The sequence below is a fragment of the Montipora capricornis genome, chromosome 2 (genome assembly GCF_036669925.1).
Source record: "Montipora capricornis isolate CH-2021 chromosome 2, ASM3666992v2, whole genome shotgun sequence".
NCBI lineage: Eukaryota > Metazoa > Cnidaria > Anthozoa > Scleractinia > Acroporidae > Montipora > Montipora capricornis.
Window position 1 is genome coordinate 43,501,954 of NC_090884.1, and position 22,500 is coordinate 43,524,453.

The 22,500-nt window shown below is 38.6% G+C and overlaps 2 long non-coding RNA genes across 3 annotated transcripts in view; both read right to left on the bottom strand.

The window, feature by feature from the left end:
* The window catches only part of LOC138038025 (uncharacterized), a 4,776-nt gene extending 884 nt beyond the window's left edge, over window positions 1-3,892 (bottom strand). The window contains exons 1-3 of the long non-coding RNA XR_011130165.1: window positions 3,619-3,892; window positions 1,228-1,400; window positions 1-761 (exon numbers count right to left, since the gene is read on the bottom strand). The exon at window positions 1-761 is cut by the window's left edge and continues 884 nt beyond it. This is a non-coding gene — a long non-coding RNA (uncharacterized lncRNA). The remainder of the gene's footprint in view (window positions 762-1,227; window positions 1,401-3,618) is intronic.
* Window positions 3,893-4,084: 192 nt separating this feature from the next.
* The window catches only part of LOC138038027 (uncharacterized), a 31,418-nt gene continuing 13,002 nt past the window's right edge, over window positions 4,085-22,500 (bottom strand). For both annotated transcript variants that reach the window (XR_011130166.1, XR_011130167.1), the window contains 2 exons: window positions 5,104-5,255; window positions 4,085-4,291 (listed from right to left, as the gene is read on the bottom strand). This is a non-coding gene — a long non-coding RNA (uncharacterized lncRNA). The remainder of the gene's footprint in view (window positions 4,292-5,103; window positions 5,256-22,500) is intronic.

Here is a 22,500-nt window from a genome sequence, read left to right on the forward strand (position 1 = left end):
TCCATTGTTGGCGACTTTGCCTTGGATGAAGACAGAACACTTCATGGTCTCGACTTTGGATTTCTTTCGAGTTTTTTTTCATGAAAAACTTTTTTTCCAAAATTTGAGTTGCTAAACTCGGGGTGCGGCTTATCTGCGAGTGCGCCAGCTTATCTGCGAGTCTTTACGGTAAAGATAAAAGTAACATGACAGTCCAATGACTTACATGTACATGTAGATGACTTAATTTCAACATCACCATTATCAAAATGTGAAGAAATTAGCATGTAAGGCAAGAAAATTACAATGTAATATGCATTCCAAAATCCGTGAAGACCCTACATTTGAAGGATTGACACGATGCAAGACCAGCTATCTTTTGCACATAGGCAATTCAATTTATACTCAAGGTATGTGGAGGAAATTTTGAGTACCAAGTTTTGAAATGCTTCTAATCAAGCATGAAGTTGGCAAAACCTTGCATTACATTTACCATTAATCTTTATTTTGAAATATCAAAGGATGCTGGCTGGAAGAGGATGTTACTCTTGCTCATGAAGGCTAAGTTAGACACTAAAAAACCACTCTTGATCAATTTACACGAACATGTAAGAGGAAGTAGAAAAAAAGGTTACAGTAAGCGTACATGAACTTCCTCAGGTCCACTTATGCTGTACTCCATTCTTATATTAATGCTCTCCAGATCACTCGGTGGATATACAGATCCCACCAATGCACAAGGACCAACAAGGACTGGAATGGGTTTCTGCACAAATTATGTACTAATAAAAAATAAATGTATAATGATTAGCAGGATGAAAGAAGGATAAGCACCAAGAGTTGGAGCACAGGACAAAGTTGAGGACAACGATGCTGATAATGATAAGAAAAAATCATAAAGAATGAGGACAATGAGAAATACAGATTTTAAAAAAAGTTCATTTCCCTGATTAATTAGTGCTTAATAATTAAAAAAAAAAAAACTCGTTTTGAGCTGAAACTTCCTTTGAACTCTCCACTTGATTAATTTTGATAGGCTAATTTTCAATATTTGATTTGATTTACATGTACAGTCTCCCTGATTAGTAGAACGATTGTGCTCAGCTACATTGTACACCAGCTACATGTAACATGATCATTATCAATGCAAGGAGGAAATAAGCTTGACAGATGCTAACTGCAGAAAGGCAAATGAGCCTGTCCCAAGGAAAGTACCTAATATGTGGCTTTTGCAAAACACTAACTCACCAAATAATCCTCAGAATCAGTCAAAGACACATCAGCGCCCATGCTTGACAAGAGCCAGTCAAATGGAATTATAGACTCTGCATTTACAGAGCAAAGGACTGTGGCAAGACCCCAGCAAGCTGGGCTGTCTTGGGTACAGCATCCATAACCTCCCATGCCAATTACCTAGTTTTCTGCGAGGAAACAATGAGTAAAGATACAGTAACTGTTAATACAGTACATACACTGTTACAATATTTTAGAAAATGCCAATGATACTGCAAAACAATCCAATGTACTGTGAACACCTGCAGATAAGCTGCACCCTGATTTAGAAGCTCAAATTGGTAAGAAATCTTAAAAGAAATCCAAAGTCAAGTCTTCAATAGAAGTCGTCTTCATACACTGTACATCTAACATAACCTCACTATTAACATTGAAGTGGACAATACTTCAAAGTCTTACCCACAATTTTAGCATTTTAATATACCGGCCGGTAACATGAACATCATTTTCTACCAACTTTGACATATGATAGATATTTTTTGTAGTATTTTTTGAACAGAAATTTCTTCATTCAACATAGTTTTTCCATAGATTTTTGTATTACAACCAGCAGGTACAAAACACAGGCTAGGTTAGAGAAAACGACTCATAGTATAATTATCATACTGTGAGTCTTGAGTCCATGTACACAGCAAACAAAACAATGAACTTATAAATATGTTTGGAAAAGCATGTAAGTACAGTCATATTCTTACGTAAGACCTGCAAGGTGTTCTGATGAGTGAAATATCATCAACTGTCATATACACTGTAACCCATTGTTGACCAAAAGTACAATCTTTGAAAAGAAAACTTTAAAAAATTAATGTATCTAACTCTAGCGACCAGCAAACCTTCGCCAGAAGACCGCTGGGTACCCCTGGTCGGGGTAAGTTTGTTACGGCGGGTCCACGGCAGTTTCGACAAGGCTACACTGTATTTAGAAATTTCAACAGCTGACTGAGCAAGCTCTGTTCAAAACAAAGCTTCCCGGTGAAAACTATTTGAATAAAATTGCATAGCAAGTGAATTGATAGGGAGCTGTAAGCTCTCTTCTTTGATTTTATGGAGAAATTGAGAGAGGTTACTTTCTAGCCCAATTTTTTCTCCTTGAGCAACAGCCATTCTGGGAAGGACTGTTCAGCCTAGTCTTTCTCCTACAAAATGTAGCAGTGGAACATCAAATTAGTGCCAAAAAAGCTTCAAATTGGTCTGAGACGCCGGTAAATAACAAAGATTGTGCATCACGGCAACAAGGTAAGTTACAGTACCTTTATTCACAGAATATTACATTTTATGCAGTTTCGATGATTTCCCACATAAACCTTAAAGGTTTATGTGGGTTTGTTTTTTGGGCTTCAAAACACTACACCAATAGATCGAGTGTCACTTAAGTGCCCGTGTTGTGAGCTTGGGCCACCCGTGCAGGCATGCAAGGTATTTTACCAAATACAGTTGTCTGTTAAACTGGGCTAGTACATGTATATTGAGATGATATGCAATAAAGTTACTTTATACATTAGGTGGTCTTCACGTTAAATCATCGCCGCCATGTTGGTAGACGAAAACAAAAGATCTCTTGGTTGGGGGGCAAATGCGGCTTAACCCTTTGACGTCCAAACCGGCCTAAGCCGGCCAGACTTAGTATTTTACTCTGTCTAACGCCAGACAATTTTACTAGTCAATGGGGAACCCCTGTGAGTCAATGGGTTAAATTAAAGCTAATGTATGGGAGTTTGGCCAAATTCAAATCTCTATAACAGTTACTCTGCTGCAAAAGGCAGATTTCAGAAATATTAATATTATTAATATCACGCACTCAACCGAAAATTAGATCATTGCAAAAAGCATAATTAGATAACATTTGAAAATTGGATATTAGAAAATTTTGTCGGAATTTGCATAATTTTGTTTACAAGAGTTTTTATGAAATTTACAAATTTTGTTTACGGCTGTTATTATAGCTTGATTTTGATCATCATACTGCACAAAAATAATCTCAATACAAGTGCTCTTTATTTAAGTATCAATGAAATTAGCACAAAAGCACTAATTAGGGTAACGAAATTAACCTAAATCAAATCAATGATTGGTTTGATTTTTGAGGAGATGGGAAAAACTGGAGTACCCGGAGAAATTACCTCTTGGAGAAGAGAAGAAAATCCAACAAACTGAGCCCACATATGACGCCCAGTCTGGGAATCTAACCCGGGTCACATTGGTGGGAGGCGAAGGCTCTATTAAACCACTACGCCATCCATTATATTTACACCTATCAGTACCTGGCCTCTGACTCTCCACATTGCTTGCAAATCATCTATAGACGAGTTCAGGGCAGATTTTAACTGCAAAACAATCGCAACTCACCAGAACTTCAGGACGTGTCTGTGACATCGTTTTCTAAGCTCAGAATACTTCGGATGGGAGAGTCAGTCGACAGCTATAGCGGTGGGAATCACCTCCCGTTGTTGAGACCAAAATTGAAAACATGGAGTTAGAGTACTACTCCATGGAGCACCCAAATGGAGTTCCCATAAAAATAGTTTAGAAGTAAAACAAAATCATTTTTCGACGTCCCATGTCCACACCTGCAACCCTGCAATAAGTTCAAGTTTTCAACCGTTCAACCAACCAGTGTTTCTGCGGCCGCCATATTGAAAACAGATAATCCGCTGGCCATCTCCAGTACAGTCACAGGCCCCCCAATCTCAGTGTGAGCATGCCCGACAAAAATATAAGGATTTGTAGAATTTGTATGGGAATCCCGATAAAAAGCTTAAGAAGTAATAATTATTATATGAAAATAATCTCAATTACAAAGCCTAACCTTATTGCCATTGTGAGTAGCTTCCTTCCTGTGTGGTTATTTTCCAGATCTGGCGCGATTTGAGCCATTTTTCAATTTCTCGGTTGTCAACGGTTATAATAAAATCCCAAGGCCGGAGACTGAATATCTCAGGAGCCACCAATTTGAGTCAAGCAAATCGCAACCGCCGTCATGTATTTATCCTTTTACAGATCCATAACAACACCACCAACCCTATGATGAAAACACCGTTCTTAGCAAAAATATGAAATAAAAAATGGAGGTAACCGTACTCGTTTAGGAGAAATTAGCCACTCCTTGACGAATTAAGCTTGGCGTCTATGAAAACCCGCCATGCTAGCCAATGCGCTCGCCAATGACACAAGAGATTATGCGCAGTAAGGTAGCTCAATGCAAAACCTAGGAATCACCTTAAATTATCCTTTACGCGCGCACCTCCATGGTGGCCGTGCGTGGAGTAAAATAAGGACAGTGCCGACCTCATTAGCTCCTTGCCAATTTGAAAAAGATCATCCCTTGGCAAAAGAAGTAATTCTCCAAAAAAGAAAAGTGTTTTGGCGTAACTCAGAAGTGATAGACGTTGACGATAATTGATCACATTTCTTGATTTAAATTTTGTTTTCACTCGTATGATTGATTACAAACCGAATTGGACTCCACTGAGTCCTATTACTATTACTTTTTCTGACAGTTGCGGGGAATTAAGGAACTGAGTCAGTCCTTCGTCACTGCATCTTCGCCACCAGCAGTTACAAAAACAATATGACTATAATTATGAAATCAGGCCTCGGTTGTTGAGAAGGTGGATAACGCTATCCACCGGATAAATCACTTTCCAGCGGGTAAACACCAGCAAAACCAATTGAGTCATTATCCCGTGGAGAGCGCTATCCAACCTTCGAACAACTGGGGCCAGGATTGTGATCCCAGTTGGGACCTGTCCGAATGACTTTGGGCATTCGCTACTGAATTATGAAGGGCGCAGGTCAATATCTTGGGGCTAAAAGAGGGAAACACATACTTACATACGCATCGTGGGCCAATTCGAAACTCGTGTGGTTTGCGGTCATTTCATGGTCAGATCGTTCCAAGTCAGATCGTACCGCAAAATAGTCAGTTCGTTCCAAATATGAAACTTGAAGCCAATTAAATCTGTTGAGTGCACTTTCACTTTATCCTAAGTGGTTTAAAAACAAACAAGAAACGAATAATTTTGTTGTCTTGTTCTAAATGCAACCAGTCACGGACTTTAACATTAAAACCGCCGCTTTGAGAGCTTTTGAGACTTGGGCTACCTAGTGTAATACCTAGGAGGAATCGATCGATGTTTTGGAAAGACATAGCACAACATAGTAAAAGCTATGCCGTTCTTTTCAACGCGAGATGTATGCAAATTGTGAAAACAACGCGAGTTTCGAATTACAATCTCGATTTGACGGTCTTGCCGCAAATATAATCGAGCATTACAAGCATCGTCTTCAACGTGTTATACATGTACGCACTATTATATTGAAACTTATGGCCTTTTAATAATATTCCTTTTACATGCGGGGACGAGTGGGTCGTCCGAATGACTCTTACCTAGAGACGTACAAAACTTGCTGTATATAGATATCCTAAGCTTATCGGCTAAACCTACGATTTCAAATAAATATTGACCTTAACGTAGATTAACTTACGCAAAATCGTGTGAAGTAGCGGGAATTATCCACATCGGCTACATACTTAAATATCCAATGTATTGAACTCATTAGAAGGATCTAAAACAAGAGTTGAACTTATCTACTATAACTTTCCCTCGGTCCATTGAGGTGGGGAGCATGCTTTAAGCAAACGTTTCGCTGATCGTTCTTTCGCTTCATACTGGTTCCAAAGTTCGAACAGTTTCGCCTGCAGCTCGCGGTACTTGCGTCGCTGTATTCTTTTCAATTTCCTCTCTGAAACAAGGCAGATCTGGAGGGCGGTAAGTGTAGCTTCTTTGTGTAGAAATTTATCAGTAAATACATTGGCAGCTGTCCACGTCCAGAGGCACGGCGGTTGAGGCCATTGTGCCAGCCTTCAACATCATTGTTGGTGCGGATGGTTTCTTGAATGCGGTCCAGTCAGAGGGTCGCCACGTACCGTTGATCCAGGTATTGTTTACGTACTCTGTGAACTGCTGCAGAGGCTCCGAAGCTTGTTGTTGAAGCCCTTGAAACATGGGCTCGATCTTTTCTTCAGGCAGGAAAGATAACGCCATCATCTTGTTCATGTATGAGTGTGTACCACGGTCATGGGTATACGATGATTGAAGGCCGAGTTCTTGCACCTTTTAGCATGGATAAAGAAAAAGATTTGGCTACTGATGCCACTTTTACGGAGTTCTAATCCCCAATAAATTAACTGATTCGAAGGACAGTTTTGTAAAACATTTTTAAAACATTTCATATCTCCATTCCAAAAAATTAACTTGTATTCTTCCGGCCTATTATTCGACTGCGTGAATTATTTTTAACCTTTTGCAAACCTACCATGAATAAGGTTTTCCACCTCTTATTATTCACTCACCTTTCTCCACAGAACTTAAGTCCAGTGGAATACACAACCGAGCAGCCTTACAAGGGGAATTACGTCTCTTAAAGCGGCCCAGACTGCTCTCTCAAAATCCAATGTCACTTGTCGAACGGCCGGGGCTGAGGGGAGGATCTCGAGTAGCCGTTGAGCACTTTTTTGTAGTCTTTAAGTGTTAAAAGATACATGTCGAGCTTTGAATTCCCTTTAAAAGAAAAAAACGTTTAAGACTTACCGTAATTGACTGGGCCGGTGGATCGTAGATCGTCGAATGCAGCGAATCACTATAATAAACCAGCGGGTTAAACTCAGATGACTCTAATAGTCATCTATTGTATTGCCATCTATTGTATTGTCATCTATTGTATTGCCGTTGTATTTTCTATACTTAAATTTAAAAAAATAAAATAAAATATATTAAATTTGTTTGAACTTATTGGGAAACATCAATTACTAAATTTCATGCCACTCAAGCTCATAAGAAAGACAAAATAGAGTTTTTAAACGTGTGGATGAGAAGATATGTCGTCTTAAGAGACAAACTTTTTCGAAAAGAAAGCATTGTTCCATTCGATTCTGGAGGGCGTTTCTTGAGAACAGAAGCATTCTTTAATCCTGGCCTTGTATTTTCCAAAGGATGACCAGTCAAAGCACGAAACTGCACTATCATTTTGACTTTTTTCCTCTAGGAAACACGTTTAAAGCGCAGCCTTTCAAAAACGAGGACTCGCAGTTTTAAGCCGCGTGCAAATGCACTGGATTTGTCCACTCTTCAAGCTCTCAAGATGTTGAGCTCAACAAGTTGAGCGCATTTGAACACCCTGTTGAGAGGTGTTGAGCGGTGCTGAGTCTTGATGAGTCATATTTGAAACTGGTGAAACTTTTCGCTCAACACGGCTCAACATTTCCTTTGTTTCGCGGTCATCCATGTGTGGCTCAACAAAGTCGAGTACATTTGCACAGCAACGCTCAACATGTTGAGCCCACGCACGCGCAGTGTCCAGCGTATCCATTGGGAGTTTAAACATATCGAACATTTTACAAGATGGCGTCGCAGGAGTTAGAAGTTGTACAGGAAGGTTGAAATGACAAAAATTCTAAAAGAGGAAAGACAAGAAAATGGACGGAGGAAGAAACGGAAAAGCTTATTGATTTGTTGGAGAAAAATACATGCTTTATATGTCCTCATCAATGAGTTCGCTTACTAGAAGTGCAGCCAAGCATTTTCGTGTTCTAAGGTGATGAATATACCTAAGATTGTCAGCCATGATTCAACATGAGCCTTTGTGAAATCTTCGGGAGGCTCAACATGTTGAGTCATGGTTGAGGTGATTTGAACAGCCAGCGCCACACCACCTCAACAAACACTCAATGTGTTGAAAGCTTGTACAGTGGACAAATTCAGTGCATTTGCACGCGGCTTTAGATATGGATTTCGGAATTCTTGAGTATCGCATGAGTGAACTCTAAGGGCAAAGGCATTCTTTTATGCGTGTGAAAATCTCGACATAATATTATGGTAATTGTACCTTTTGCAGGCGTGATGCCGGCTTCAAGAATAGATTATAAAAAAAACAAAAAAACAAATTTATTCTACTATGTCCTTGTCCTCAGGCTTTCAAACACGCACAATTCAACGCGAACATATTACAAATTTTTGTTTACGTACATCTACAGTACTTGCTTCAACTGTGGAAAAGAAACCCTTATTTGCCATGAAACTTGATTTAAAAGTCATGTACCTAAAATTTTGCTGAACTTTGCCACGAATTCGTGATGATTTTTAAAGTCAACTACTGGAGTGGTCCGTAACGTTAAAGGTTAATTTAAATGGAATTCAACGAAAAATGACGAAGGAGAAAGTTACAAAGTGCACGAGTGATTGTCTGTTAGTCGACTCGGGCTGGTTTAACGCATCGCTGCAGTACACAAGAAGAGAATAAGACAACGTCTAACAACAAAAACCACTTCCCATTCGGCTTTTATTCATGGCTTTCTGTGGCTTGTTTGTCTGGATTTGTAAATGCTTAAGTGGTAAGTGAAGCGTTGTTTATCCATGAAAAACTACATCAGATTTCCGTAATAAATTCTGTTGCTGCACAATAATCAAGGATTGTTTTGCACTTTACGCTCCAGAAACCTCATATCTTCTTCAAAATAAAGATCATCATCATGAGAAGTTTTTCCTATCTAATAGTCCACGGCACTTTATGGGGTAAGTAATCAATACGTAAGTAATAATAATTGCCTTCAAACAAAGTTAAAATATACACAGAAATCACCAAGGACTTGAATTCCTCACCATGGAATTGAGAAAATTCTCTCCCTTCCACTCATAGGGGTTTTTCGGTTTAAAAGTCCAGTGCCCAGTTGTTCGAAAGCCGATTAACTTAATCCAGGGTTAGCGTAAACTTTTGTTTCATGTTTTCAACTTTTTGGTGAAAGTTTCTTTCGCTTATTTTTGTTTTTCAAGATTGACTTCTTCTAATTTAAAATTTGCTGAATATCAGCGTTGAAAAGCATTTAGGAGTAGAGAAATAACTCCTTAGTTAATTTTTAATCTGGGATTAACGTTAAATCAGCTTTTGAACAACCGGGCCCAGTACTTTTATCGACTCCAGCTTTTAATTTCTTTCTTCAAAAATACGCCGATCAGATCACCCGTTTGATGCAACATATACCCTGAGTAAGATTCTTGTCCGGGATTACTTGCTTGAAGCCCAGTCCTGACAGACTAGCACGACCTTACCGTTACATTCCCTTTGGCTAGAGGAGCTAAAGAATGAGGATGTGATTTAATGCAAGGAGAACTGAAAGATCCAAAAAAATCGAATTTGGAGGGAAGTTAGTAAATGCCATCTGCACGGAGTATACACAATAAAAAGTTAAGGTAGCCCTTAAAAGCAGAAAGATAATGATTACTAAGGAATCTTTTTAGTCAAGAGCTCTACAAAAAGGTTACATGAATGGTTCTTTGAATTAACTTTTTCAATGGCAATCGGGCATCATTCAATCAAAAGACGCATGCGCAACATGCCCCAGTCCTCTGCCGTGCGTTTCAGTGAAAAACATGAAAAAAAAAAAAATTCTCAGGAAACGAAAGGAAGAGGCAGTTTTTTCACCAGATGGGAACCGTCCCATCATTTTTCGAAAACTGTACCATGGAATTTCTATTTGGACTAAGGACCTTATGACGTCATAAGTTTTTGAGAAATTCGCCATTTTCGCAAGTCCCAAAGTTCATCAAGGGGAGTTATTTGCATTACAACAGTAGATATCCAGCTCACAGAAACATGATACAGTCCCAAGAGTAATTAACTTGTATTGTTTTCATGTACATGTAAAAAGAACCCCCAAAACGTATTGCATAATGGAATGGGGAAACTAGTGACTATTTTTTTTAATCCCACGCTACAGATTTTGTGTTAGAATGCTCTCATACTATTACGTTAGAAAATTGTGAAAAAAGTAGTTAACTCGCTGATGTTTTTGACATTTTATGTTGTGGTCACGTGATTTACCAAATATGGTTGTGAGTCGAACCAGACAAAGAAATGTTAAATAGAACACACTTGGCAAAAAGGATAAGAGAAATAACAATTTAAAGTGGTCCATAGTAACGTTTTGGTAGTTAAGATCGTCCCCTCTTAAACTAAGGACGACGACGGCTATGAGAGCACTGTCTGTCTAAAAATACTCTTTCCCGCTAAAGAGATAAATCAGCGATTACTCCCAAGTCCTTCGTCATGAAAAGTGTGAGTCAACATTCTAGAAATAAAATAGCAAAGAAAAGTGTAGACGCTTGAGGAAAAATTCAAAACTCATTCATAATTCATGAGCCTAATAGCCTATCAAAACACCAACAAAACGTCACGTGTCTGGGGTTTATAGCTTGACAAAACACTCTTCGTTAGTATTCTTTATAAAGGGAATACTAATAACGCATAGCTTGTTTTTCTTCTACCTGATATTCTCCTCTCACAATTGGAACCATTGTTCTGAGTCCAGAGGGACTGGATCTGCACAGTCTCCCGGTAACAATTGGAAATTTCACTAATTCTTGTTAGTCAAAAATTATTTGAAGGAAAGCTGTGTTACACATTTTTTGTTTGATAATTCAAGTAAAGGGTTTTTCAGGAAAAGGTTTGATGCTGAACACTGGTGGGAAAATTATTGCGTTTTTGACATGGAGTGTTATTTGACACGATTGAGTTTCTTGTCTTCACGCACGTAATGAAATAGGAAGGGGTTTTTGCCTGTAGTAGCAAATATGTTGTTTGTTTCAAAAAATATTTCGCTGGAAAAGGTGGCCCTTATGAATTCATCATGTTGTGTAATATGCGAGCTTAACTGGATAGTTTTTGTGGCAATAGTAAAGCATTTTCGTGCAATACATGTATTGTGGAGAACCATGCATGCCAATGTAGTGCTGCGGACATTATCTTGACTGCTTTCACTCTTTCGAAGTAGCATCCTCTACCTACCCTTGAGTTGCCCATAAGCACCCTCTGTAACCACACGGGCTCTGCTTAAGCGGTAATTAAAGTTACGTTGCTGGGAATTTTCTGGAAACCCACAGCTGCCCCACACAAATCTGTAATGTGAATCTACCATTGCCATCAGGACAGTAGAGTAGAAATTCTTAAAATTATGGTACTCTTTGCATCCCTGAAGTCCTCCAGGTGGGCATTTCATGGGAATATGAGAGCCATCTATGGCTATCCAGCAGCAAGGAAATTGCCAAAATTCCTCCATGTCTTCAGTCTGAGGCATGTGAGTTGACACTGTCTCATTCCATAAATGATCCACCAGGACTTGACAGACTTCCTGACAGATTGAGGAGACAGTGAAAACTCCTAGTCCAGACATTTCTGAAATGGTATAGAGATAATCTCCTCTGCCTAGTCTGTACAGACAAATTGCAAGCCTCAGTGCTGGCGTTATCAGTTCTTCCGTTACATTTTGCCGAATAAGGAAAGGTGCAATACGCTTTAGGATGAAATTAAAGGTATCCCGGGAAACTCTGAAGGTTTTCTTGAACCTTGCATCTGAATAGGTATTGCAAACGTTTTCCCACCAGCCAGTATTTCTTTTCAGCCGACGACAAGAACGAACTGGACGAGGGACTGTGATGTTCCTTTGGGAAATCAGCAATACTAGAAGGAAAGTCAAATTCAAAAATCGCTTTCTCCTGGCAGCGAGGTTGTTTAACGCTAACTGCATCTGGAGTCGCCTTCTTCTTCCCTCCTTGATCGCACATGCAAGAAAAACAAGCTCTTCGTTTCCAGAATTTGTCTTTCCCGCATTTTTTCCCGCAATTTTGGAAGGCAATAACCGCTGACTACAAAAGTGTCGTGTTCACTTTGGCAATTAAGTTCGACCCAATAAGGTTCGACGTTTGAATCAACCGTCTAACTTAATTATTTGGGTCGACCCAAACTGGCATTAGATTCAGCACATGTAAAGTTCGACGTTTAAACCGGGCCTAAGCGTCTTTCTGTGGTGTTAACTTAATTAAATATAAATACACGTAACTATGTTATTCTTGTCTGCCGTAAACTTGATTTCCAATCTCAAAATTACTTCCAAAACCTACTTTTTGCGTTGAATAAGCTTTTAGAATGATGTTCTTGTCTTCTGTGGTGATACTTGACGATTCGGGAACATTTTGTGAAAAAATGTTTATAACGGGTCACACGCTCAATCGCCCGAACTTGCCCTATTATGGATAACATCCACTTGGCCGTTTGACATATCACATTGAAAAAAACATTCAGATAGTAACAACCTTCATATTTATTAACCATTTCTTCTGCTTTTGTGCTTGTCAGCATTGTGATTTGCGATAATTCGCAAGTCTGTTTTTGTATCTCATGGATGTTCAGATTTTCAATTACATGGCCGCTCAACCTCGCGATTGTGGAAATTGTTCACCCTGAAGTCAAAATAGATACGTTTCTCAGGAACCCGACGGATGAAATGTAAATATTCAGTTAAATAGTACAACACAATTAAAAAACCAAAGACGTTGTTTTACTCTGAAAACGACGAACGATTAACATGCTTTCCCGTAGTTCATTCAGTTGACACAAGGTGATCACGTGCACCTTTATGGTTGCCTAACATGTAATAATGAGCTTTATTTAACCAGGGAGCACCTTCAGCAATCTGTTCTCCCAGGTGTCCTTGACCTAAATAAATACAATACTTAAATAAATGTACAATATACACAGATAAATATAAATACAAATTATGAATACATCAAGACTATAGAATAAAATAATATGATTAAATGATTACAATAATATTTTACTAATTTGTGTTTTGAAGCTTGATACAGAGTCAGAGTTTTGAATATTTTTGGATAATGTACTCCATAAGGTGATATTAGTGTACTTAAAAGTGCCTTATTGTTAACATCTAAGTATTTTTTGATCCGAGTGGCTTTTAAGGATTTATTGAAGGAGAAAATGTCAATCATTTTGATTCCTCCTTCTAAGTAATCATTTATCACGACATTTCTTTTTATTTTATCTCCCTTATCACTCCATGAAAAATTAAAAAAAAAAGTGAGTTCATTTCTTTTAAAATCTTATAATTTGATTCTAGAGGAGAAAGAATATATACTAGTTGCAACGCTACCAGACTTTTCAGCACAGCAACTTTTCCTAAAAGGCTAAGTCGACGAAACTTCCAACAGCCTAGTATCGCTCTTACTCTTTCGAGTTTTTCATTGTAATTTTGGGACAGTGTTGTGCCTGGGTTTGTTGAGATCCATACCCCAAGGGTCTTGACCTTCTCTTTTGGCCATTTGAAATTTCTCTCACGGCAAATTTTAAAATCTGACCTTGCGTTTGATCCTATCCATAAAGCTTCCTTTTTACTACAGTTAAGTCTGAGGCCAGATGCCTTACCAAATGTATCCAATAAATTAAGAGATTCTTTTAAAGATTCTTCGGAGCCATTAACACGAATGTCGTATCATCTGCGTATTGACTCAATTTGATTTCTTTGCCATTTATGACAATGCCCTTAACTCTTGCATTTTTGCGAAATGCTTCAGCCATTATTTCCACCGCAAGGACAAACAGATAAAGAGACAAAGGGCAGCCCTGTCTTACACCTCTACGAAGCTGAAAAAGTTGCTCGTCCAACCGTTATTAAGAGTGCAACTTTCAATATCAGCGTAAAATACTTTTATCCAGTTTATCAGACTTGGTCCAAATTCAAAATGTTGAAGAGTTTTATACAAAAAATGTCAAAAGCCTTTTCAAAATCAAGAAAGAGGAGAAGCCCAGGAATGTCCTTAGCCGCTGTATATTTGATGATACTGTCTATTGTGCGAATATTTTCTCCTATACGGTTAGATATGGCTTTAGTTGCAATCTTGTAGTCACAGTTTAAGAGCATGATCAGTGGTCTCCAACTTTTAACTAAGTTAAGGTCGGAGTCCTTTTTTGGTATCAACTTTATAATCCTGCACCTTTGAGATATTGAGAGCCTTCCTGATTCATAAGAATAATTTAAAGAATTAATGAAAAATTCGCCCTACATCACTCCAAAAAAACTATGTAAAGTTCGCATGGCAATCCATCTGTTCCAGGCGTTTTACTTGAAGGCATACTATTCAAAGATATTAAACACTCTTCTTCGTTAATTAATCCTTTACAAAAAGCTCGTTCTTCTGCTGTCAAAGTTTTTTCTTCTCGATTGGGTGGAAAAGGAAAAGGCTCAATGTCCTCTTCGCCAGCTTTCGAAGTATAAAGATCTTTATAAAAAGTTTTGCATTCGCTTAAGATCTCTTTATCTGTGAATATATATTTTTGGTAATTTGTTCTCAGTTGACTAATAGCAGCTTGTTTACAATGCCTCTTTTCTAAATTAAGAAAATATTTGGTATTTTTCTCACCCTCATTATACCATCGAGATTTTGATCCCAGGATCGCACCTTTAGTTTGACATTCAACTATTCTTTCTAATTCTAGTTTATTTGTTCCAAGTTGTGTCCATAGGCTTTGCTTTTGAGGGTCATCCCCTGAGACGCTAGATAACCGCTTTTCTAAAGTTGTAATCAGCTGTTCAATTTCATTTTGTTTCTTAGCCATTTGCCTTTTTTTTTTGATGCGCCAAACTTAATTGATCTTTCTCGAACTTTAAGTTTCAGCATTTCCCACATCAGGTTAGGGTTAACATAATCATCATTCGCGTACTCGTTTTGTGTTTCCTGTATTGTTGATTGGATCAGACTTATATATTCAGGATCATTTAAGAAAGAGGTGTTGAGCTTCCAGAAACCTCTGCCTCTATCGTTAGAATGCACAGAAAAATGTAGAGCGATCATAGAATGGTCTGTTTTATACCGTTAAAATATCGGCTTTGTTCGTATTACAAAGGATACACTGATTAACAAGGAAAAAACAAGTCTACAATGGATCTCAGGTCTGTTGTAATATTGAAACCTTTGGGGATCCCCTTAGGAGCCCCTGAGTGACTTACATGGACACCCCGAAAACGGAAAACCATGTGCATTGTGTTGGCACTTTTAAAAAGGGACACAAACATGTTAGAATCAATAGCTTTTACTAGTCGTTGAGTTTAGTATTGCCTGATTGAATGATATCATAACAAGGTCTTTTTTGCCGCCACGTGAATCTCGCAGAATCAGGATTTAACACTCTCCACACATCGACAAGGCCTTCATTTTCACAAAAGGCATTAATCACGTCTAAAGAATTTTGGTGCGTTCTGGGAAGGCCGCCCTTTTTGTCTTTTCCAGTATCAAGTACCAAATTAAAATCACCACCAATTATTATATCCTCACAATTAAGAGTTACCCTCATTCGGGGCATAAACATTTGCTAAAGCTAAACACCTTCCATTTGTTTTTAAATCACAAATTATAAAACGTCCCGCGGGATCCGAAAACGTTTTCACTATTTGAAAATTAAAGTTGTTATTGAACAGTATTGCAACACCAGCCTTTTTGCCAGAACAGCAACTGAAAAGGGTTTGATAGCCCCACTCAGCTTGCCAGTCGTGCATACTATCTTAAGTACAATGGGCTTCTTGAATAAAGTATATGGAGTATTTTTTATCTCGCAACCAATTAAACATTTCCCGTCTCTTAAGCCGGTTCCCTAATCCTCGCACATTAAGGGCCGCTTTTCACGAGCCCGGGTTGGGCACCGACCAGGGTCAGTTCAGCGTCGAATATTACGTTTACATGAGCCCGGGCTGGGTGAGGGTTGGGTCATTCTCGGCTGACCCGGGTCAGTTCCCTTTCGCTGGGTTGAAAGGGCTGTTGACTACTTGTCAGTGAGGAAAATGGCAGACGAACCATGCAATTATAACAATCATCAATTTGTGTTAACGTTATCAGCCATTTTGGTACAGGTTGCGCATGGGCGAGAACGCTGAACCGCCAAAAAAGTGATGTTCAAACAATCCCGGGTCAGATACGCTAGTGTTTACATGACGAAATTGAAGAAATTTCAACCCTTCTAGCCGGGTCAACCCGAGTCTTGAGAAGGGTTACCCAGCAAGGGGGGCGGACCCGGTTGACTACTTTCTTCATGTAAACGCGTATAAACATTTGACTGCAAAAGGTTTACCCGCCGCGGTGATTCAACCCGGGGTAAAAAGCAACCCGGGCTCGTGTAAAGAGGCCCTAATTGAACCCAGTTTAATCTCCATTTCTAGTATTTACATTACAATAAATGTTGTTGGCCACTCTCCTCCATGGGCACCTCCGATTATTCCGAGTGTAGAATACATAAAGCAATTGGGAAACATAATACAAAGAAAATAGAGTTACAGAACAATACCCCAAAAACTGTTTAAAAAACAAAAGTAAGGCTTTGTAAGGCGGCGATGTAACTGGCATGCCTTATTCCAAGTCGGTAGAAAGACATTAAACGTGTACAATAATGTCAACAACCAAAGAATAAGAGAGAGAAAAAAAAAAAGGCGAGCCCCTACAGCTAATACAAAAAGAGAGATCAAATTTAAAATTTAAAGCAATAATAAAGTCTCGGAAATTGCTAATACTAGGTAGTGACAAAGGATATTTGAAGATTAAGCAAAGGATATCACGTATATTGCACTCGGTCTATGAATAACGTGTATGGTTCCGATCTGCTAAAAGCAGCTCGCTTCCCCTGCCCTCTAGCTTCCAACGTTTTCGGGATGAGCCTCTTGCGAATTTCAACCACTTGCCTTGGCAGGTCAACACCAATTCCTAAACCTTGTTTCCCCGCAATAGAAGAACGATGGGCGAAAACATTTTCACGATCTTGATATCTAAGAAAACGTGCAATTATTGCTCTGGGTTCTGAACCTTGTTTCCGTTTCCCAACTCTATGCACTCGTTGAAACTCTATATCACGGGCATTGCTCATTCCCAACTTAGGTTCTAAAAAATTATACAGGATCGCCGTAGTATCTTCATCGGGAGTCTTTTCGTGGATTCCGTAGAACCGTAAATTTTCGCGTCTTTGGTACACTTCGGAGTCAAAAATTTGTTCGAAGTTTGTTCAATTCACTCTTATATATATACTCTATATACTAATATAATGTGATCAATTTCTTCCTTTTGACAAAAAATCTACTCTGCGAGCAGAGTCTATTTCGATCTTCTTAGATAAGTCGGGAAGAGGAAAGTAGACTCTGCCAGTCGGCTCGACATTTCGTGTTGAGCATGAGTTCTAAATTCAAACGTATTCGGGAGTCAGTCACGTGTGACTAGTAACCGCAAAAACCAACAGTGGGGATATTTTCGAACAACTGTGGCAAACACACGACAATCAAGGAATCATTTCCTTCGAAACTCAAGATAGTTCAAGTTTTTGAATTGCCATTTCAGTTTTTACTGAAAAAATTAATAGGTTTCTCAATTCTGGCAAACTAGTTTCTGTAACCGACATACGGAGGAAATACTCATGGAAATTTAGACAGTTAAAAATTGTCACGCTGTTGTAAATTTAAAAAATATTGATGACGCGTGGCGATTGATCATGCGCACAAATTAAAAAAAAAAAGGTTTGACAAGTCGAAACTGGACTGTCTTATCCACTTCTTTGGATGAGCGGCAAATCAAAGAAAGTCGAGCCAGCTGGCAGAGTCTACTTTCCTCTTCCCGACTTATCTAGGAAGATCGAAAGAGACTCTGCTCGCACAGTACAAAATATCATGCATGACCTTTCCGTTTATTCATAAAAGTTAGAGACTGCAGAAATTTTCGTGTTTTTAAGATCGATTGTCATTAATCTTTCGATGAGAATTCGATTCAGAGTTATATAAAAACTGTGTAATTTTTTTCTTTGTCTGTCTTTTGGCTTGTCTTTTTCTGGTGCAAACGCAAAGCCAAACAATGTTTTGACCTGGCATCAGATTAGACTAACAAGAAGAGCAATTGTGAAGCGGCAACAACACCTTCAGTCCTTTCTTAGTGTACGCAATAAACGTTTGCTTAGTGCAACTGCAACATGCTGGAAAACGTCGGTCAGAACAATTTCAGTTAGTTGTTTGCAGACTATTTATTTAAAGAAGAAACGAGTGAATTTTACGCAAGAGCGTGAGTGTTATCTTTAAACTGAATTTCCAAAGCTTACAAAACTAAAAGACCTCAAAATGGGACAGGACATTACAAAATCATTAAACGTGTGAAAGTGTGAGCCAAAGGGCCTCTGCTGGCGCGACATGTGGGTGACCCCTCAAATGGTCTTAATACGCCCCACTTGAAAAAATTAACTGGAACGCTGTAGTTCAATACCACCCAATTCAGTGCCTTCTTTCCTTTATGTGTAACGCGTACCACAGGCAACCCAGTCTAAGCTTTTTTGAAGCTTCTAGTTTTTCCAATATTGTGAAGGAGCCATATCTATTAAGACGAGGGACAAACCAATGTGGGAACATATTTGACAAAACAGGAAGAAATTAGGATATTGGTCAAAATCCTTGATTAAAAACACTACGCTCCTTGCCTTGATGGGAGTCAAACTCATTCACATTGGCGAAAGAGTTTCCCAAAGTACAGAGCGAATCGCTCTGACGAAGAGTTAACGCTCGAAACGTCAGCTTTTAAAATCTCTACACGGTGGGCAATTTATATTATCAACTCCGTTGATAAAACCAAATTTGTGTTGAGTAAGATCGTGCTTGTTTTCAACTTTTATTTTGCCGGGAGCGACAGTCGTTGACCTAACTGTAATTTTCCTAGTACTTTTCGTATTCTTAGACAAGAGTCGTTGTTGTCAGTTGTTGTGCTACAGATTGATCAAGTGATTTTGTGTCTATAGTCATCAGTGAATCAACAAGGACTGCTTTGGAATTTGCACTACGTTGCGACTATAGTGGTAAGAAAACAGATAAATTTTCAAAACACGGTTATAAGATCAAAAAGATCTTCCTGTTTAGTTTTGTTGGTGAGCAGACCCAAACTTCCACTCAGCCATATAGTCAGCGGGACTTCGAATCACGTAACTTATGATGTTTATTCGCCAAAAGCTGTTAAAACGTTAATGTACTTAAAATTTTGTGAATATTCCAATCTTTATTTAAAACAAAATATATTGCTTTTTTATGCTATTGAAGCGCTTGATTCGAAGAGAGTATTGAATACAAAAAAGGCCATTACGTCATTCATGGAATGTGTCGATGTTGCAACTTTCGCTTGGGCAGTGTGTTGAATAAGATCGTGCTTGTTTTCAACTTTTGTTTCGCAGGGAGCGACAGTCGTTGACCTAACTGTAATTTTCCCAGTATTTTTCGTATTCTTAGACAAGGCAATTGAATTGTCGTGCTGTTTTATTTAAGCGAGTTCAGAAATCGGGTGAGGTGGAATTAGATATTTGCATGCCAAACAAAGAAAGTGTCAGAATGTGCAAGGATTACGTCATAAGTAGGGAAATAACCACCGTACTAAAGATAGCCGTGGATAACGTAATTCTTGAATTGTGTGATTACTTTGCTAGCCCTTTCTCCTGCAAAAAACTAATTAAATTTAATCCTGACTTTTAAGAAAGATAGCTGTCAGTTGTTAATAGTGTTATCATCCTATCATTCATACCCATACATATCCCGAAGAAAGTTCCAGATTAATTAAGACCATTACGTCATGAGAGATTTCACAACGGCTACAACTGATGGTACAATCGGAGATTTCACATCGGCTATAAGTGATGGTGCAATACGTGCGGGTGCAGTTATTGTTCTCAGTTGTTGTGCTACAGATTGATCAGATGATTTTGTGTCTGTAGTCATCGGTTAATCAACAAGGACTGCTTGCAGACAAGAATCGTGAAGGTAGATGTTCATACACATCTTGCTCTGCAGGTTGTTTATTAACCGCACAGCCATGGGCCGAGCGCGGTTCTTTCTCTGCAATCGGTTTATTTATTTATTTAGTTATTTATTTTTCGTTTTGTCGGAGAGCTGAACCAGACTTCCACTCGGTCTCATAGTCAGTGGGACTTCCAGTCACGCAACTTATGATGTTTATTGGCCAAAAAGCTGTTAAAACGTTAATGTACTTCAAATTGTATGAATATAGTCTGCTCTTTATTTACAACAAAAATATGTTTTTTGTGTCTTATTGAAACATGTAATCGTGACTGTTAAGAAAGAAAGCTAAGACTATTACGTCATCGGAGATTTCACAACGGCTACGACTGATGGTGCAATCGGAGATTTGACAACGGCTATAAGTAATGGTACAATACCTTTGTGTGCAGTCGTTGTTGTCAGTTTGTTGTGCAACAGATTGATCAAGTGATTTTGGTTCTATAGTCATCAGTGAATCAACAAGGACTTCTTTGGAATGTGTACTACGTTGCGACTATAGTAGTAAGAAAACATATAAAATTTAGTTTTGTTGGTGAGCAGACCCAAATTTCTATTCGGTCATATAGTCCGTGGCACTTCGAATCACGCAACTTATGATGTTTACCGGTATTCGCCAAAAGCTGTTAAAACGTTAATGTACTTAAAATTTATGAATATATTCCACTCTTTATTTAGTACAACGTATATTGCCTTTTTGTGTGATTTAAGGGGTTGATTCGAAGCGAGTATTGAATACATAAAAGGTCATTATGCCATCCATGGAATGTGTCGACGTTTCAACTTTCATTGGTAGGGAAATAACCACCGTACTAAAGATAGCCGGGGGTAACGTAATTCTTAAATTAAGTGACGCGTGTGACTACTTTGCTAGGCCTTTACTCGTGTAAAAAACCAGTTAAATTTAATCGCGACTTTTAGAAAGGAAAGCACTAAGTTGTTAAAAGTGTTATTATCGTATCGTTCATACCCATAGATATCCTGATGACAGTTCCAGATTAATTAAGACCATTACGTCATCTGAGATTCCTCGGAGATTTCACCTCGGCTATAAGTGATAGTGCAATAAGTTCGTGTGCAGTCGTTGTTGTCAGTTGTTGTGCTACAGATTGAACAGGTGATTTTGTGTCTATAGTCATAGTGAATCAACAAAGACTGCTTTGGAATGTGTACTACATTGCCACTATAGTGGTAAGAAAACAGATAAATTTTCAAAGCGCGGTTATAAGATCTTGTTTGTAGTTAAAAGCAATTTCATTTCTTAAAACAAATAGCCGTTTTCTAAGCACTTTTACTAGTTGGCTGTAACATTAGAACTTACTGCCACAAGTGACAGGGAACTCCCTTTGCTCAATAAATGAGCAATGGTATCAAAATGGGATCCGCTTGGTCATAGCTGCACCTATTTTTGAACACTCGCAGTAAGAAGTGCCAATACATTCTATGCTTTCATCACTCCTAATTAAATGACAACAAATGCGTCTTGGCTCTTCTCAACTTTGTTTTGGCACGCACTGTGTTCAGCACATTTGTTTAAATAGCAAGTCGGAACTTAAAGCAGAACGGAAGGCTGGGAGTTATATTTTATATGGGAGCTTCAAACTACTCAAACTATTCAAGCTTAGATTTGTAGTAAAAAGCAAGAAAAAGTGAATTTTACCTTTCGAAAGTGACGCAAAAAGTCCAAAACCCATGGTCATTTTTCAAAATTGAACGTCCGCCATTTTGGACTTCTTTTCTTCCGGTTACATATTAGGAATGCCCGCCACCATGTTGTGTCATCACTGCGCACATGGATTTTTTCATGTCAACAAAATTTTTAAAGAATCTTGTGTCGGGTTGAAATTAGCTTCGATTATGGCTGAGATGGAGCCTTATTCTTTTGAACGTATGTGAGACAGTTCCGGAGTTAGAGGAAGACGATGTTCACTAGAGTCAAGATGAGCGTCGTAGAGGAGATAAATGGTGGTGTGCCATAGAGAAAGTACAGCGAAGAGCATGGAGAATTGCCCTTGGCGAAAAACCGCAGGCTTTGCCCTACGAAGAACAATATGTGCGCTACAACAATAGAATACTCTTAAAGATCGCAGAGAATATCTGTAGTAGAATGCTACAAGACAGTCTTTGGATTAAATGGATTGAATTTTAACATCTTCCTCTAATGCGCGTATGATCATATTAATGGATGCGCGCAATATAAGTGATTAAATTAAATTAAATTCAATTATTTAATTTATTTCGTATTTTGTGGTGGCGTGTATGGCAGCCTCCAATGGCAGCGAAATGGTTGCGATACAAGAGGCAGATCAACCGAATCGTAGCTCTATGTGTAACACAGCACCATCTCTTTCAAACGATTTTTTTACAAAGGGAAGTCCGATAGAGACCGCCATCGAGGGTTTGTGTCAAGTGCGCGGAATGAGCGCACCACAAGAGAACTAAATAATATTTAAACTTATGTACACAAATGGTCACACATGATTTGCCAGCTGAGATATATTTCGAACGTTTCGTTGAGCTCGGTTAATCCTCCA